We start from the raw sequence: 15,950 nt of genomic DNA, 5'->3' as shown, positions 1-15,950 counted from the left end.
AGAATAAATTTCTATTTTCTTGTGGCATGATCCAGCGCTTTGATGTGAATAATAATAATACTGGAGTTTTATATAGCGCACGTATCTACCAACAATTTGGTACTCAAGGCGCTGGTAATTATGTCTATTTTTAAAGACAGGTAAATGATGTTTATGAAAAATATGTGACCCATTATGTAGCACCTTTATAAGGCTTTACAAGCACAGCGCATATTGCAGCCACCGTGCCAGAAACATCGGGGCAAACCCTTCTCTATAACGATAAGTGTTACTGGGTTCTTTAACGTGCATTACACAACACACGGGTCCTGCAGGCTTTACGTCCCATCCGAAGGACGAAGCAATAATGGTAAAGTGCCTTGCTCAAGAGCACAAGCACCATGTCCAGTCAGGATTCGAACCCACGTACCACGGCACACGAGTCGAACACCGTAACCATTGGACCACAGCACCCCTTGTAAACCCTTATAAAGGTGCTACATAATGGGTCTCATATTTCTCATATTTCTCATAAACTTCATTTATCTGTCTTTAAAAAAAAATACATAATTACCAACGCCTTGAGTACCTAATTGTTGGTAGATATACGTACGTTATATAAAACTCCGGTATTTTTCCAATTCAAAACTTATAATGGTATAAGGATGTATTACTCTCTTCACCCAGGCGTATAAATGGGTATACATGTGAAGATAGAGACCAGATTATGCTGATCTCGAGCTGCTGCAAAAACTGGTATCATGGCCTGATGAACAGGGGTAATAATTGTGAAGCGCTCTGAGGCCTTTGGTATAAAGCGCTATAATTATAAGCACCACATTACAAGTACAAACTTTGGGAGACAATTTAGCGCCATAAGTTATACCTTTGGGAGACGTGGAATTAGGGAGACATTTCAATGTCTCCCTTATGCCTCAACCTCTATTTATAAGCAAAATGTTATACCAAAATTCGTGGGGATATGATCAGGTGAAATTGGGGTTAAGTGGCATTTAAGTTGGATTTTTTTTTGTGCACAAGTCTATGGGAATGTCGCCCAAATGACAAATTATCGGTAATTATTATTATTATTCTATTTATTATTATCATTATACTACATACCTTAATTCTTTGGTAAAGAGAAATATCGAAGAGGGATCTGTTACAAAATCATTATCAAAAATCACTATAAAAAAAAGATTCCTTCGACTCCGATATCAAATTGCATGATAAGCGCTTACGAACGAAGGCAATTTCGTTCATCTCTTTCATGTTCTTTATCTTTCATGTCTCTGCGAGCCAATCAGTAGTCCTTCCTCACCCATCGCTCAACATCACCAAAGTTACTCCGTGTCCAATCCTGGCTCAATTAATCAGTTGGCAAGTCACCGCCATCTAGGGCCTTGTACGCGCGTAATCGCATATGTTGCGAATTATATACGCCTCGTCTTAATTAGATACCACGATGCACGACATGGATCACACAGACACACACTAGTGGTAGATCAAATGTAATTGTAAAATTTGATCAGAATATGACACACTTCGACGGTGTTCTAACCGTTTCAGACGGCAGACAGATTGGCCTGAGAATGAGCGTGTTAGGTTTGAGAAAAACTGGGTCTATATGTTAATTCTCAACGCATTTTAAGGCCTTTGATTCGAAGGGGGAATTATCGAAGGTTGGATTAAGTAGAAATTTTGTGTCGGCCTTGTCGAGGTATAGAGCGGCTTGTTGACCTTGACATTGATTTTATCATCCACTGAAGTTTTTAATAATAGTGTTATAAATTCTGTATTAGACATTTTCTGAAACTCGGTGGTTTTTTTAGCGGCTGCGTCTCTTGCCTCGTATTACATTTCTTAGGAATTGGTTTTCAACATCCACTGATTTCGACTGCGGAGTGGGTGCTTATTCACAATTAGATACGTGCCATCAATGAACTCTCAAATGAAACACTTTTCATCAACAAATATGTCAATGACAAAACGTTCAAAATACAAACGTTCTAACACGAACATTCCAGCGACAAACTTTCTTATGGCAAACGTTACAGCAACAAACGTTCTAACAACAAATATTCAAATCAAACGTAAAGAAATGTTCCAGCAATAAACCTTCGATCATCAAACGTTCCGGCGACAAACGTTCCAGCTACAAATGTTCCAATGAAAAACGTTCTATAATGACAAACGTTCTAATGACAAACGTTCCATTAACAAACCTTCCAACAACAAATACTCCAATGACATGTTCCAATAACAAAATGCTCAACCACGAACGTTCCAGCAAAACACTTTCTTATGGCAAACGTTACAGTAAGAAACGTTTGAATGGCAAACGTTCCTGCGACAAAATTAATGTTTGAATGACAAACGTTGCAAATACAAATATTCAAATGAAACGTTCAAACAACAAATGTTCCAACACCAAACTTCCAAAACCAAACTTCCAAAACCAAACTTTCAGTAACAGAAACATGTAAGTTACAAACGTTCCAATAACAAACGTTCCAACAACAAATGTTCAATTGACAAACGTTCCAACAACAAACGTTCCAATAACAAGCGTTCCAATCGTACAGCGCATAACTGGTTTCAGGTTCAAAAACAAGAGCAAGAATTCTGTTTAAACTCAACTTAGCATTTTGCCCCGTAAAGCCTTTAATAAGAAATCCACTTGACTCCCCCGACCAACATAATAAATCTACTGTCATCATCGCAATGTCAAACATCTCGAATTGATTGAACGATTCTCTGTAAATAGACTGCTCGTATGCATTGAACTCCCGACAGAATTGATTGAATTCTAAAATACAATTCAGCGAGTTTGGGAAATTCATTATGTGGATAACATTTTAAAATACCGCTTTGAGTGGGCGATTTGAATTTAATCAACGGATTGTCTGGACGGAAATGTCTTTGCTATTTTAAGGACTCAAATGAATCTTGAACAGGCCTATAGGCTTTTTTGAGGTCGTATTTCGTTTTGGCACAAAAGCTTGGTATCCTTTGAATTCTTGGGCGGGTGAATGCTATAGGTAGACCATATTAATATTTCCCTATTAGAAGTCCACGCCACAAATTTCTGGTGAGTTGGCACTGCATCAAATAACGTCTTGCATCCAGCGACGGAAATCGATATTGCTAGAGCGACCGTTTAGGCGAGTGTAAAAATTTCATGCAGCTGCTGAACAAGTAATAAAAAGCAGCTATAGGCCCGTGTCACACAAGGGACATTACAAAGTAAGTTATGCAAGTTATAACAACACATGCAATTTAGCTGTAATTCTTGGCCCCAATTTTCGAGGGGATACTTAAGAAGACTTGGGCAAGCTGTGTATGGATGAATCCGGGTATGTGATCATTGTATACACTCATAATGCCCTCTTCCATGGAAAAACCATTATATCCTATCTGAACAATAGCTAGAACAATGACGCCATTGAAGGGGGCCTTCGTGATAGAATTTGTTGCGTGCCCGGATTGATCTGTAAGAACACCTACGCATGTAATCCTTGGCCCTATACTCTAGTCTGGAGGAGAAAAACATCTAGAATACATCGGCAAGGGGGGTGATCGCAGGTTCGGGCTTGCCCGAGTATTAACCGTAACTCCCTATGCCTTTTTGCTAGGATGAAGCCTCAATCCTGCAAAATCCTCCAATTGGCTTCATGAAAAAAAATAGCAAAGTGTAGCCTCAATCCTGCAAAATCCTTTAATTGGCCTCATGGAAAAATAGCATATAGCCTCAATCCTGCAAATTCCTCCATTATTTCTTGAATATGGTCTGTGGAGGTTGACCACTGCCTGAATCCTGCAAAATCCTGCGGCAGTGACTGTCAATGTGTTGAGGCTGGCCAGTGACACCCGGGAGCAGTACGGAGGATTTCAAGCATAATCCAGGCCTATTTGTAAGCATGGCTGAGCAAAAGCAACACAAGGTCCGGCCAAAGACCTTGACAAATTACCTCCTAGGAAATCAGTAACGCACTTTTGCCATGTAACCTCAATCGTCAGAATTCAGAAAGATTCAGGGCGTTAAGCTTAATATTTTGTTTTACTACCAGAAAGCAATGTGCATATAAAGAGTTTAAAACACTGCGCGTCGGTAAAGGGTAAACCTTTTAAGAAAAAAATGAAAACAGGAACTTCAATATCAAACCATCTACGAATGGGACACATGCAAAGTACTGTACGGCGCGTGGAAGATGAGGAGTGATAAGGCTGAGTAATTGCAGTTATTTACGGAATGGCATCTGCAATCCGCAGTGGACCGCCATACAGCCTTTCCATATAATTCAGATTTGGTATCCATTACCAATCGGAAAACGGTGCCCGGCTAAATCTCTTGGGGCACTAAATGCCTACGAGCAAACACGACAATTAAGGCATGAAGAATGTGTTCGAAAACTCCTTGACCTTCCCTCCTAGTCTTATTTCAATGCGCGTTGTTCCGATTTCGTTTGAAACCGCATTGTGCCGGTGAACACGATCTAAACAACACGTCTGGAACCGCGACTCTCTTTTGGATGAGACTGTGTTTGACTTTTCCGGAATTACATGAGCGTTGGTGTCTGAATGAACGCGCGTTGTTGAACATTCTGTAAATATCTTTAGGCAGGGAGAAGCAATTTGTTCGATCTGAGATTGAGTTTACAAATATTTTGTAATCTCTCCATTTCTGGACAGAAGGAGGCCAGCCTTGTCAGATTGTCAAATTAGAGTTTCTTTTCTCAATATTTGTTTATTCTTTGAAGCGAAAGCTGCAATTTCATCAAAACCTCGGACGTCTTTTTGCAGGGAATGTTTACATAAGAGAGATGCAGTGTTAAAACTAACCATATCCAAATGTGTTTTTTTCTCTCAACAACTCGAGGTTTTAGTGTGACTATTTTTGTTGCAAGTGTATTTTGGTTTGCAGGGAAGTTTGTTGTGTTGTTTTTGATATTCGGTGTTTGTTTACTTGGTTGTTTGTGTGTTGGACTGTTGGTTTGTTAATTTGTTTGTTTTGTTGTCCAATATGTTGCTTGCTTGTTTGATTGTTCATCGACCCGTAGAATGACTGTTTCTTGCACAGTGACTCCCGCTCGCTCAATACAGGTTGAGATATACAGATAGTCCCCTGGATTGATGATTCTATTTCTTATAAAGCAATCAAAATGTAACACTTGAATGAAGTATGTTTCAAAAGAGCATGTTCTTCCACTCATCTGGAAAAAAAAACTCCCCCTCCCCGTTACTAAAATTGATCCATGCTATCAGAAGTTATGCATGTTTTACTAAAATAACCTATATTTTTTTATAGCTGTCAATGGAATGTCATTGGAAGCTATTGAGCTGAGTGAGAATTACAGATTACACACACGCATTCGGATACAACTCACATGCATTTCACATGCAATCTGAAATATTGATGGCGTTTTTTGTCTGTTTTCTTTTGCAAGTTTTCGTTTATCCATGAAGGAGGAAAAACGTTTATGTTTCATTGCATATTAATGGGTATTCATCAGTTCGTAGAACGGTAAATAATCAGTGGTGGACAGCTGAATTGTGTGATCTTTTATTAAAATAATAATAACTTGGGAATGCAGCACGCAAATTAAGTGAACATTTTTATGAAAAAGAGCGAGCCATTTTTTAAATTTTTCTAATTCGGTCAATTTCTTTTTGCCTCACCCAGTATTGAGCGAGCAAGAGTCACTCTTTTTATAATGTAGTGAAGTATAGCTCTTCAACCATACGTGGTGAAAAAAATGTAAAAATCGCAAGAAGTGTTATAATGCTAATTTGAATACAAGTCACCAAAATCACTGTTGTCCACGTGTAAGTCTAGTGTAGTGGGTTTTTTGTCTTCAAATCAAGCTCCGGAGCTCAGTAAAGCAGTTGGAATGAAGCCGTTCGTGGACAAACAGATTTGGCAAATGAAATTTTTAATCAACCATATCTCAGGTACAAAATATGCATTTGCAATCATTTTTTTCGTCACGTATATTTAAACATTAATATATTAATACCATTAAATTGAATATTTGAAATATGCTCAACAAGTAGGTGAAAAAAGTGGTCAAAAGTGGTTCCTTCTTTCTGTACCACCCACTGATCTCTATATAAAGACTGGATAGCGGATATGCATACAACATTCACACAGTAGACTTTGCATATTGACCAATTCGCCCCGGTCTCACGAAGATGGCCGCGTATATACAAACGTTCTACGCGTAAATACGCGCGCGTTGTATCAACAGTTGACGCGCATTTTGGTCACGTACACATACTATGATGTCCTAAAAGGGACACATTTCCGTAGTGATTATTATTTCAAAACGCCGAAAAAGTGATATTTGCGGCATTTTAGTAACCACGACATTAGAAAAACTGTAGTTAACCTTGGTCAGTGGTGGTGGTCAAAATATAAGTCAAGTGAACCGCGACGTTACAAAATAAATCATGCTGTCTATAAAAACGGCAACTTGTCCTTTGTAGATCACCAGCCGGTCTCACCAATATGGCGTCAAATTCGTACATTGTGCGGCTCTGTATTAGCTATCCAGTCTTTATATAGAGATCAGTGGTACCACCCCGTATAACACAAGCCTACTCTGTAAAAAGGCCCAATGCAATCGAGTTTGCTTGACTGGTAACTCTGACGCGCAATCTTAAAACTATGCACTTTTTATCGCTGATGCAAAACGTTGTAAACGTCCAAAAACAGAACTTAATGGACTTTTAAACGGTGCGGGGGAGAATGAATAAGTTCTATAACCAACATACAACCACCAAAAAAAACCCACCGGCATAGCGGTCAAACTGTCACTCACTAAAATCTCACCTTTTAAAAAGCTTTAAATTTGTAAGAGGTCCTTCATTTTTCATTCGATTCAAAAGGCAGAAGGGCAGTTTTAGATGACCTCTTAAAGATTGCAAGGTTCACAATTTAATTTATACTTTTATCGTCCTTCAATCGCGAAGGGCTGATGGACGTTTAGCTCCTGTGGAACAGCAGATGTAACTTCCCAACTTAAACGCTGAAGACTTCGCGGAGGGGAAAGCTTTTACTCGATATTAAAGAGGTCTTGTCCTTTTTTCATGGTCACTTTTTCCGTGTCTGATTTAATCGGTGTTTCGGTAAAAAGGTTTGATCTCCAGCGCACTGTCATTCATATAACGGCAACCAGCTTGACATCGAATAAAGATATAAGAACTTCAGTGGAATATTGATGAGGATTACCTCTCGAAATGAAAGCACTACAATCACGGGTACTGACGGTACTCCGTTTGGGCGTAGCTAGTGCGATTTCCTTGTATGCAGGGTGAGTAAAAAAAAACCGAAACCCAAATGTCGGGACCACTGTTTTAGTGCAGTTCTGCATGTTGCACTTTCAAAATCTAGGATATGAAAGCCCAATTCATAAGCTTTCCATTAGTAGAAGAATCATTCAAATCACTTATGTACTTTTCAATTTACGGAGGTTTAAACACAACCACCGTTTTAAGGTTCTGTCCACGGATCACAAAAAGTTCTGTGTTCTTTCAGCAAATCGAAAACGAATAACATAAGGATGTGTGTGAATTGTTTTTGTTTTGCTGAAAGAACACACACCTTTTTTGTGATCTGTGGACAGAGCTTTAAAACGATGGTTGTGTTTAAAACTCCGTAACTTGAAAAGTACATGAGTGATTCAAATGATTCTTGTACTAAACGAAAGCTTATGAATTGGGCTTTCATATCTTAGATTTTAAAAGTGCTAGATGCAGAAATTCACTAAAACAATGGTCCTGATATTTGGGCTTCGTTTTTTTTACTCACCCTCCTATACTAGAAAGACAAGCGTAGTGCAATTTACTTGTATTGATGGTACTACAAGATAAGCGTAAACCCATTTGAGCAAGCTATAAAGTTGTACTTTATCGTCTTCTCCCCGTAGATACACATCGTCCAAGAAAGTGCAATTTCGTTGATTGTAGGCCAACTACAAAATAAACTCTCTTAATGTAAAAGAGTGGGAAAAAACACTCAAAAATGACTTGAAGGACACTCACGAAAGAATGCATGGAAGCCTCTTTTAGAGTGGTTTTCACTAAGCCGACAGCATCAAACGGTTGCCAGCAATGCCATTGAGCAAACTTTTTCTCACAAATGTTTTCAATGAGCACATTTTGGTTTGCAGTTTGAACATAAAAGCCCTAAACTGAACATTGTCTTATTGAAATCACATCACAGCAACATCGCCCTCAGTTGTCTGGGAAAAAGCATGGAAAATCTGAAATGTTTAAAGAAGTGCACTTTCCAATAAAATTAACCGAAAATGTATGTCAAATAGTTTTCATACATTTGAGAGCAGTAGAAGTTGCACAAAATATGTTCCTCAGAAAAATTCATCTCCTGACCCCTTTAATGTACGAAACTTTATGCAAAGAAAAGGTAAGACACAATGGGAAATACTAATCAGATTGGCAACATTTCAAACTGCACTCTGCGTTCAGTGCAGTCTCTTCTCAAGACACTGAATCCGTATTGTGTTACACGGATGTTCTCTGGTTTAGATGGACCGTCGTACTTTACTGGAGGTTAAATGCATTTGTAATGTAACATGATCATACCATAACGCTTTCGAGGTTGGAGATTCGTGTGGGCTTCTTGAAAACTAGAAACGCCATCTTGAAGTAAGACAACGCGTGTGCTTTCAAGGTATGATCATTTGCTTTTCGTGCATTTTGATCGCTTACACAACAATAACACCACTTAAAATCCAAAGAGGTAGATGTTAAAATCCAAACATGTTGTAGATATACCGTTACAGCTCAGTGGATTACACTATTCGAGAAAACAGTGAAAAGACATGCACAACCTTTTGATCACGATCGAAACACGATTTCGCCCATAGAATTGTTGATTTCCACTTTTGAATGATTTTACGAAATCACCATACATTTGTTCATTTCATCTAAATGAGAACAAGTCAGATAGAATAATTTCATTGGGTGTTTAGTACCGGCACGATCTTTAACCCAGGTAAGATTGTTGATAACAATTCGCCAGCTTACTATAGGGTACATGCAAAGTGATGCCTTTAAATGTAAAAACAAAAATACATGCCTATACAAAAGTAAGTCTACTGTGCACGGTGCATGCATCCAATAACACCTTTTCAGATGTGTACTTTTTGGTCTTTCATATGAAGACTGTTCACACAATACACTATAGTTGTTATTGTTGATGAAATAATTACCAGAATTGATTATAAAATATTCCCAAGCGCTTTTTGCAGTACTACGCCCTCGAGCGCGCTCGCACAGCGCTATCTAACCTTGCAAAGAATGTAATACGAAATTTTGTTAACAGAGCCCCTACACAAAAAGACAATATTATATAATTGAAATGACGGTGTGCTTTTTGTGACGATTCGTGTGATGAAAACAGCCGCTCGGCCGTTCAACCTTTACCAAAGACACTAAACAAATTAGCCTCCATTGTTGTTTTTTCAATAATTATTGTTGTGTCGCCGTCAAAGTTTTGTCAACAATCAAGATTCTGCATGAGGTATAATGTTCCTTTTGTCATTTTCGCCGGACCGCAATTTTCATCAAAGCTAGCGGTCATAGAAAAAAATCAATCTACTTATAGAGTTAATTCTCAACCTTGCGTCAGCTAGGAGTTGCCATGGTGATCAATTAATTTGTTCAAGGTTACGGGAGGAGTAAAAAAGGCGCCACTTGGAATCCAGAAGTTCAGTCCCAGAAGTCAGTGATCAGGAACACGGTTGGAGTATGTGACGCTTGCTGTTGTGTAAATGCCGATTAGGAGCTGCGCAATGCGCGGATATCTTGTAACACCAATCGGATATAAAAACCGTGGCCATTACGAATTAATCCAGTACTGCTGCCGAGTTCAGCCGATCAAGCACGGGCAAGCGATGGCGAACTCTTCTAATGACGATTAAAGAGTCTGGATCGAAGCATCGAGTTTACGACACAGGTTCTGCCCAGAGCCACTTCGCTTGATATTCACTTCACTTGGTAGATCGGAAAAATCACGATTGCTGACCAACCAATGAGGATGAGTAGCGGTAACGTACTTTCTTGAAGACGGTTGAAGAATCTTGACCGATACGTCGAGTAAACAGCTCTGGTTCTCTTCAGAAGCGCCTCTCTCTTCCAGAAATAGTGTACTTAAGTGTTGAATCGTAACAAATCGGTGACTGATATCTTCATCATGCAACTTCAGGGGTGAACTCAAATAATGACGATCAGAGAATCTTGATCGAAACGTCGAGTTAACATCTCTGGTTCTCTTCACATCAGAAGTCACTCTCTCTTTCAGAAACAGTCGAATAAAGACATTTTGTACTTCTTAAAAAATATTTAGTCCTTCTTAAGCACTACCATCTCATCAATACCTAACTTTATTAAGATAAGAACTTTGGTGGATTCGAACGAAAAATCGTCAAATATTTTTACGAACACCTCCAATATGCATCATTCATTACAAGGCATGTTCCTTTATCTGATCGGCTTGTACGCTATGGGGTTGCGGTTTCACGCGAACGAGGCGACACCCGTAAACGCCACGACCACGCCCCTGTATCTACTTGGGCTGTATCCGCTATCGGGCGAGTGGCCCGGCGGCCAGGGCCAGCTGCCTGCCACGCGTCTTGGCATTGAGCACGTGAACGCCAAGAAGGTTGTGACCGGTTACGAATTGGTTCTTATCCCTTGGGACACAGAGGTGAGTGAAATTTGAAAATTGTCACCTAAAATTCACCCGTGAATAAAACTTCAATTTTAAGTGGTATGCCGCTAATCCATCATTCAATAATTATAGATCAAACTAATGCATATATAAGAACTCGAAATACAAGTTGTTTAATTCCTTTCATGTAGTACAAGAGGAAAGCCCTTAAATAGGCAGATATGATCATTTGCATTTATCCCAAAAGTAACCGACCGAATTACTCTCAGAAAGCTTACTTGGATTAAAGATCGTGCTCGCACTAAAACACCCCGTGAAACTATTCACGGGGTTTGCACAGTTTGTTTGTTATTTTGTTATCCGTGGACAGAACTTTAAAACGGTTGTTGTGTTTAAAATTCCGTAGCTTGCAAATTACATGAGTGATTTGAATGATTCTTGTGCTAAAAGAAAGCTTATGAATTGCGCTTTCATATCCTAGATTTTAAAAGTGCTACATGCAGAACTTCACTAAAACAATAGTCCCGACATTTGGGTTTCGTTTATGTTTTGACTCACCCTGTATAGTTAAATTGAAGATAGCCTTCTTTGGCAAATGCGGTTAAATATTTTCAGCTGACTTATTTTTAAAAATTGTATTATGTAAACCACTAAAGACCACCGTAACTGGTGTCTGATTTTTAAACGCGTTTGTTTTTATAAGCAATTTCTGCCCCACTAATATGTAATATAGGCCTAATTTGTTTATTTATTTATTTTGGTTATGCGATGAATACTGAGCAGAGACCTACAAAACCTGCAATTTGGTTTTTTTTGAAATGCTTGTTTAATTGTCCGACTCTAAAGGTCGTGACAAACGATGAAACCGCAGAAATTCCACGTAATTCTCTAATCGATCTTGCCTTAAACTTAACCTTGGAGGCTGCCATCACGCACGGCATAAATTTCTCTTTGTTAATACCCTATATGCCGTGACCACAGCGTCTGGACTTAAATTATACCAAACGTCACCATCATTGAAATGTAACCTTTTTTTGGCGGCATTAAAGTCGTTTAACTTTTATCATTCATTTAATATTTTTGAGGTACACCTTCCGGTTCGATCCCCTGTCAATAGGACAATTCAATTAATTAAAGTTCATCTGCAAAAGGGCAAGGTAAAGCTCCAATGAATTATCATTATGAGGAAATGGCTATATCTTATATTCCCCGATCAGAATTGAACCGGAATCCAGGTCCTACGGGGTTTGACACTTTTCCGGGTCAAACTGACACTTTTCCGGGTCAAACTGACACTTTTTCCGGATCAAATTGACACTTTTACGAGTCAAACTGACACTTTTCCGAGTCAAAATGACACTTTTCCGAGTTCAAATGAAACTTTTCCGTGTCTAAAAAAAATTTCGGGTCAAATTGACCCGGAAAAGAATAAAATAAAGTATCATTTGACCCGGAAAAGTGTCATTTTGATTCAGAGAAGTGTCATAATTATTGACCCCGAAAAGTGTCAATTCAAATAGGATCCGGATTCCGGGTGAAATCTTGCCCGGGACCTTCTAGAGTGATAGCTTCAAGGAATGATAGTACCATACTTTATATGTATGACAACGTATATAAACCAATCTGGGCGATCTATACCAATTATATCACGGAGGCCCCCATCAATGGCGGAAGCACCGTGCTAGCTATTGTTCAGATAAGCCGTCACGGGGCAATTGCGTTGTATACGAGCGTGCACAATGGTTTCTCCATTGAGGGGGGCCTCGATTGTGAGTGTATATATGACCACGTGCCGGATTCGTCTATCCGCAAAGTACCGATAAAAATGACAATTCATTTCAGTAAATTCAAACAAAGTTTTAGGAATTTAATTGGTGTTAAAATGCTATTATAGGCTTAAGTAATCTTCAGTGATCGACCTCTTCGTTTTCAAAAGGCATCAAACATTAGAAATGATATACTACATGTTTACAATTATTCGGCCCAGGATCCTTTACGTGACTCGACGACAAAAATTAGTTTGTTTCAAAATTGCCTACTGCATTGTGCATCGGATATCGTGCCAGATAGAAAACAAACGTCAACCAATTTTAGTTACCGCTGCGCGAACTAAACTTAATTTTTATTATTTTTTATGTTTTCTCCAGGAGATAATGCCAAATACTAAATTTCAGTGTTTACTGATTACTGCCTAACTGCTCATCTGAATTGGTGGTGTCAATTCGTAGGAATATATATGCCTATTGAAGTTCCGTGGAATGACACGAACTTCTCCAAATGTCGTCTCACATCGCAACATTGAAACATTTTAGTAGGCCCACGGAATTAGTGAGTTTTTCCATGCTGTTTTGCATAATCAGTTCTTTTGGTCGTAAAAAAGACATTTTGGCATTGAGAATAAGGTCGCATTTTTTCGTCTTCCAGCAAAAGTTTGTTTGTTTATTAATATGGTTGTAACTTGGTAGGTACCTAGACCGGGATGTGCTATAGGTGAAAATGGAAGTGATGTCAAGTCAAGTGACGTCGCATTAAATGTGCAAGTTCAAATGTCTATATAAACAGAACTGTATGTCCAATTTTGTTGTAACTTGTTAGGTATATAGACCGCAATGTTTTATAAATGAAATGTTAAGTGACATCATGATGACGTCATCACATGTCACAGAGTCATTGCAAACAGCCGAAACAGCTGTGTTTGTCCACGTGACAAATACTTTTCTAGTTTGTTTATTGCTCTTATTTTTCAATGTTAGTTTGTGTTTATGCAATCCTTGAACGACTTTAAACCTTATTAACCGATCGCCTTACGTAAACTCGCAAGTAATGAAAATACACTTATACCACTAAAACTAGTTTAAGTAAAACTGTTTTATCTCTAATAAGGTTAATCCAATACTGCAGATGGCCTTCGGATACCAATTAGCCTACGCGAAACAATTCATTTCAAGGACCTATATGTCGATATGACTTGGGAAAAAAATATAAATCGGGTGGCATTTGAAGGCGAACGTGGCGTGAGAAAATCGAATTATTAATTGGGCAAGTCAGGAAGTAATTTAATCTTCTCGTGCTTGACGTCAACATAACCTGTAATTAACGGTTTAATAAGCGGGTGACTTACTTTTACATGCCGAATTACTCGAGGAGGGTCACAGTAGATTGGCGAAGCAGTATTTTAACCTTTTTTATTTTATGTTATTGTTTACCTAATTTGGTTATGAAAGTTTGTTTCTAAAAAACTTCCGCACAGTCGTACGCCAAAAGGAAATAAGGTTGAATGAAACGACAGTTGATTAAATTGTCAGCGCTAGTCAGCTCTGGGAACAGCAAAAGCTGCTATACAAACATGTCGGGGAGTCAAGTTGGCCTAGCGGTACTTCACTCGCCTTCCACCGCTGTGACCCGGGTTCGATTCCTGGTTCGATTCCTGACCCGGGTTCGATGCCAATTCAATATGTGGATTCGGTTTTCAGTCCCTGCTTGATTCCGTGAGTTTTCCTCAGAATATTTTCCTGGGGTTTTCCTCCCACCTCTAAAACTGTCATTTCTTCACACTGTCTTCTCTTTACTGGGTCCCATGGGAGACCAGTGGATTCCACAAATAATGGGTCACCCAATTAAAATAGAAAATAACACAAAATAAACCACAGCAAAAGTGCATCCACGAAGGGTGCTTTACAGTTTATCCACACGATACGCACTTAACAATTGTGCAAGATTCATGCCTTCACAAATAATTTAATTAGTGTCTTAATTCAGTGAACTATACGCTAATCACAATTGAAATATCCAGCAAGTTCAATAGTAAGTCTTAACGGAAGATGAACAATGATAAAAGAATGCACTTTTCGTAGTTAACTGAGCGAGCTTGCTGAGTCACGTTAGACTGGATAACATGTGATTGACAGGCGATGGCGCGATTAAAATCTATAATTAGATAATTTAATCAGTTTTTAAAATGGAAAATTGCCCCGACCAAGGCTATAAAAGCCACTCTTGGAAAAGGGCTGGACAGAGGAAAATATGATAAAAAGAAAAATTATAATCAGGAATTAGCTGAAGGTGGGAGTTGATATTCCTCTTAAAAGAGGCTAGATCATAGAATGGAGGGAAACAGCCACTAGGCAAGGAGTTCCAAAGAGATACAGAACGTGGGAAAAAGCTATTACAGTAGCTCTTTGTTCTCGGCACAGCTAGAGTGTAATAATAATAATGATAAAATTGCACTTATTATGCGCATATACCATAATAATGTTCAAATGCGCATTACAAAATCTGAACTAACATAATTCACACGCGTCCCTATGTGATTTGTTTTCGTTTTGCTGAAAGAACACTTACCTTCTTGTGATCCGTGGACAGAACTTTAAAATAGTGGTTGTGTTTAAAATTCCGTAACTTTAAAAGTACATGAGTGATTTGAATGATTCTTGTACTAAACGAAAGCTTATGAATTCGGCTTTCAAATCATAGATTTTCAAAGTACTACATGCAGAACTTGACCAAGTCCCGACATTTGGGTTTCGTTATTTTTGACTCACCCTGTATAGTTGTCGCATTTCAGTACAGAGAAGGGGCATATATTCTACCAAAAATGTTAAGGTGCACGAGTGAATACATATACCAGTGCTCAGCATGTAAGTCTCAATGCCGAACCACTAGAAAATCTCAAAGGCAAACAATGTATTGGAAATTCCATGGAATCATAATCTTATTGGAGTCCGCTCATTTCGTAATTTCATTAGATTGTCTATTACATGTAGTTCTTTTCTGTGGCGTTCCTGGTTTGATGGGGATTTTTCGATCACAGTAATGAATTCACATTCACAATGCCTACCTCGGACGATGAATGGTGATGTTTACCTTTCCATCTGGAGATGACAACATCACCGTATCTCCGCTTTTTCCACTGCATAGGGATTTTCTAAGTTTTATTGTTATTTGTTTATACGACTTTTGATAAAGTTTGATGTGTTTTGTTAAATATCAACTTATATTCAAACTGTATCATTATTGTGTGGAAATTGCAAATAAATCAATTCTAATCAAATCAAATCACAGTCTGGCTACGAGAGAGTCCGAATGTACCCAAAATCAGGAAAACAGAAATGCATCGGCGAGCAATCGGCCCATTCCGCTTCCTCGAAAATATTCATACTTTGGTTTTAATTGGCCAGTTGTACCACAATAATAATATTAATAATAATGTGTATTTATAAAGCGCACGTATCCACAGTATTTGTGCTCAAGGTGCTACATCATTATTACCCTGCTCATT

This window comes from Patiria miniata, unplaced genomic scaffold (assembly GCF_015706575.1).
Source record: "Patiria miniata isolate m_02_andy unplaced genomic scaffold, ASM1570657v1 HiC_scaffold_18, whole genome shotgun sequence".
Taxonomy (NCBI): Eukaryota; Metazoa; Echinodermata; class Asteroidea; order Valvatida; family Asterinidae; genus Patiria; species Patiria miniata.
This window is presented reverse-complemented; position numbering follows the sequence as displayed.